This window comes from Suncus etruscus, chromosome 17 (assembly GCF_024139225.1).
Source record: "Suncus etruscus isolate mSunEtr1 chromosome 17, mSunEtr1.pri.cur, whole genome shotgun sequence".
Taxonomy (NCBI): domain Eukaryota; kingdom Metazoa; phylum Chordata; class Mammalia; order Eulipotyphla; family Soricidae; genus Suncus; species Suncus etruscus.
Window position 1 is genome coordinate 12,065,782 of NC_064864.1, and position 4,435 is coordinate 12,070,216.

Below are 4,435 nucleotides of genomic sequence, written 5' to 3' on the forward strand. Positions count from 1 at the left end.
GTAGAGTTAAGGCCTGGTTCCCCATTGTACTGCTCTCCTGCTCTTTGTTCTTCCAGAGGACACCTTGCATACCAGAGTTTGTGCTTATAAATGTCATCAGCTAAAAGGAAATTTGTCTCTCGTCCCTTGGACGAGGGTCCCCATACAATGCATTTTGTGTGGTCTCATTTATTTCATTTTCACATTTCATATTCGTCCACTCGTGCTCCTGCTTCTCTCCCTGTGAAATGTTCCCGGACCCCACGAAGGTTCTGCTTAGAAGGTTCTGCTTAGCAATGCTGGCCATCTGCAGCACACATACAATGTTTTTCAAACTTAAAAAATAAGACACTATATACTCCTTTCAATATATAGCAGATCCAACCAAAATGTAATTCTGACTGCCTTCATTTATGAGAGAATATTAAAATGTAATCAGTTTCTGTCACATTGGTCATGTTTTATAGGGTATTGGAATAAGTTTGCTGATTAAATGTTGACTCAATTAAATGTGACAGCCACAGAACTGAGCGACAAGAATGCTAACATAATAATTTTCCATTTTTTATTTAGTGTTAGAATGAAAAATGTTTTAGACACTGTATATATCAATAATCATATCAGTGAGCCATGTGTAGTAGCATATTGATGCTTTGTGTTTCATTGTATATCAGATAAATTTTCCGTGACACCATGATTATCTCCAATTTATAGATCAGAGTAGCCTATACAACTGTCAAAATAAGCAAATAGTGTGAAAGGCCTAAATAGCAACTGCATTCATATTTTGAAGCCTAAATTTCTCTGCAAATTTATGGACAGTATTAAAGCTCACTGTTTATGTACTAGAAGGAAAACGTGTCCTCAATATCTGAATTGGTGCTATTATGAATAACAGATCATTTTCCTTCTCTCTAAAATTTTACTAACAAGTATAAACATATGACATTGCACATATTATTTTTATTATTTTTTATTTTTAATTATGAGAACAAAGATGCAAAGAAAGAGGACAAGGTAAAGTTACAGTGGAAGGACAATCACCCATAAACAGAATTCTCAGTATTCCCATTGCTGATATCTTAACTTTGAATTTTCAGCCAAAGAACATTAAGAAAAATAAAACAGAACTCATGTACAATTACTTTGTCCCTCAAGTCCACAGATTGTAGTACATAACATTTCTTAGCAGCACACAAAGCAATCTAAAGACATAAAACTTATGTAACTCCTTAAACATTGAAGGCAAAGTACTTTTTTACATTTCCATGTACATTCATATTAGTTTAAGTTAACCTCAAAAGGTTAAGTGGGTTGTTTTTCTTAAGGATTAGAGTCAAAGGAGTACAGTAAAAACGGTATTAGAGTGGCAATTATTGTTTGCATAGACCAACCAAAATATGAGGGACATGGAAAGGAAAAGCCTTGGTCTAAATACAAGGAGACCCTACCCCGGAGGTTTCCTGGCATAAGACCAACTCTAGGCTCCAGGCAAACTAGTTTGTCCAATCCAGGTCATTGTCTGTAGTGCCAATACACTTTTATTTTTCACACAGTCTCTGTTGTTGGTATCATGTTTCTGTATTAAAGATCCTGGAATCTGCATATCCTACATTGCAGACAGGATGGTGCAGAGTGTTCTCTCATTTCACCTCACAATTAAAGGGCAATGTAGAGAAAGCTGTCCTGTAAAAAGGGCAATATAGAGAAACCTGTCCTTGTCGTTGTTGTCAAGTCTTCTTAGTGTTAAGGGAAGTCTCTTTTGAGCAGGTCAATGTCAGAGCAGTGGTAGGGTCTTCCCTGATAGAGGATTGCTTCTGGTGTTGTTATAAAAAACCTTGGATGTTTTGTAGATAGCTTCCCTGGTTCAGGGGTGAATGGAGGATGCCCATTCTTCTGAGGCCTGTGCCAGGTCATTTTATCAATGTTCAGGTGTAAGGTCCCATTGCACTGCAAGATTTGTGTGTTCCAATCTCTATTAGATAAGAACTTATTTGTATGTATAGTATTTTCCCATTTTAATGTGCCTATGCAAACAAGGAACAATGCCACGTGGCATTATTGGTGCATATGGGGGCCATAAGAACAAGTCCAACAATCCCCATGACATTAATCATAAGCATTAAACTGAGGGACTCTTCCACCAAAATTCCTTATTGAACAGCTCATAAAGAGAAGACAAGATAAAAAGTGGGTAGAATCTTCACAGCAAAAGAATATTTAGAAAGAGTTATAACTGTTAAAGAAAATACACATAAAATATTCAAAAGATATATGTGTCCATTTTCTGTCTTTTGAAATAGTTGGGGGTTGTTAAATCCAATGCACGACTTTGGTCTGTGATTAGGACTGTGCAGTACTGAAGTTAAAAAGCGTAAATGGGGGGTACTGATGGTTGGGGGTGAGTTAAGGAGTAATAATTAGCTTTGTAGGGGTGTGCGAAAGGGCAGAATCTGTTGGGGCAGGAGGTCGGTCTTGGTGCCTAACAAATTAAGAACTGAGGGTAAAGAGGGTTAATTAAGGGGAAGATAACGAATCCGGATTGGGAGATGAGGGAGTAGAAGGGGCTATTATTATTATTATTATGCACATATTATTTTAAAGTCATCATTAATTGTTCCTGGTACTAAAAGTTGGATATAGAGCCATAGAGACAGTACAGTGTGTAAGGCATTTGCCTTGCATGTGGCAGGCCTGGGTTTCATCATGGTACACCAAATGGTTCCCCAATGCCATCAGAAGTGATACCTGAACTCACCTGAACTCAGTGACTCTTCACAAATTTGCATGTCATCCTTGCTCAGGGGCCATGCTAATCTTCTCTGTATCATTCTAATTTTAGTTTATGTGCTGCGAAAGAGAGCACTGAACTCAGTGACTCTTAAGCAAACAAAATTTGGATATAAATCTAAAAATAGTAGTGATAACAATATACTTAATTTGTAAAAAGCAGAATTCATATGCATCCATAACATCCTGAGAGCAGAAAGGGCCTAAGTTTATAGCTATCATGACAATACTGTTATGATATTGTTATATCTCTATGTAATATCTCAATATATTCTTATTAATCATTAAAAGGTATGTGCATTCCAGAATGCTGCTTATGTTTATCTCTTTTCTATTAAATATTTATACTTTGGATTTGGACTGTGTGCTTCCCACCTTCCTCCTTCATTTTATGATTTTCATACTTTAAAACACGTCTCCATGAATTGGTGTTCCCTTTTAAAAATGATTTCTCAGGCTACAATGTTAGTACATCAGGTAGGGAACTCACCCTGCATGTGGTATACTATATATGTATATATATATATATATATATATATATATATATATATATATCAAGAACCATCAGGAGTAATTCCCGAGTGCAGAGTCAAGAGTATCACCAGGTAAGAACCAGAACCTGAAATAAATAAAAACAAATGTGATTTTTTTCTCTCCACATTTATCAATTCCTTTTCTCTGAATTGTCATAAATAGAAGTGTTAACAGTTCTAGACAAATTCTTTAACAGTGTTAGTAGAATACTATATATGGATAGAATTTAATTCAAGAATAAACATTTGTGTTCAAATGCTTTGAGTTTTTTATGATACAAGATTAATTTTAGATTTAAAATAATACTCAAAGTTAAGAGCTCTGTTTAACAAAGGAGGAGTTTTTCAAGTTACTGTGAAAATTGTTCTGCTGAATGTCATAATTCATAAAGACTGAGGGGTTTTCTTGCTGCATCTCAGAATCAGAGATAATGTCTGATATTTTGGCATCTTAAGGACTGTACTATGTCTATAACACTCAATTTATCTTTCAACTGACAAAAAAAAATAAGAACCACACTAATGACAGTGAATGATGAAGATTGAGTATTCAATTTTCCATCAGGAAATTGTTCTACAAAATATACTTAGAAGGAAAGATATAATAAACATGTTATCTTGATTTCTCCCAAGAGAATAAAAGAGATTCCTTGGTGATTTATAATCTTATAGTGTTTTCTATTGAGAAAGCGATGGGCTATTTGAAAATAGCACATATTCTTTTTAATCTTCAACTAAAAGTTATTAAGCTTTATTTTTCAATTTAAACAGAAGAGATATAAGTTTCAGAGCAAAAAATACTGGGTCTCTTTACTTACTGAACACTCATACAAAGAAAAACACACTTGGTGTTTTGTTCAATTAAAATTAAACCTATTTGCTACATTGGGTCATACTTGGAAATGCTCAGAGCTTACTCCTTGCTCTGTGCTCAGGGATCATTCTTAGAAGTGCTTGGAGAACACATGTGGAGCTTGAGATTAAATTTGATTAATTTTAACATCTTAATCCCAGTATTTTATCTCTGATTCACTAAAATCAAATTTATTCAGCATTACTAATCTCCCAGATTTAGCTAAATGTTCAACAGTTCACGTAATATAAAACATCCCATAAGACAAACATGTTAAAAA

At 34.7% G+C, this 4,435-nt stretch overlaps 1 non-coding gene across 1 annotated transcript; it reads right to left on the reverse strand.

Moving 5' to 3' along the window:
• Positions 1-2,738: 2,738 nt before the first annotated feature.
• On the reverse strand, positions 2,739-2,845 carry LOC125995373 (U6 spliceosomal RNA). Its single transcript, XR_007490911.1, has one exon. It is a non-coding gene; the product is annotated as a U6 spliceosomal RNA (small nuclear RNA).
• Between the last annotated feature and the right edge of the window lie 1,590 nt (positions 2,846-4,435).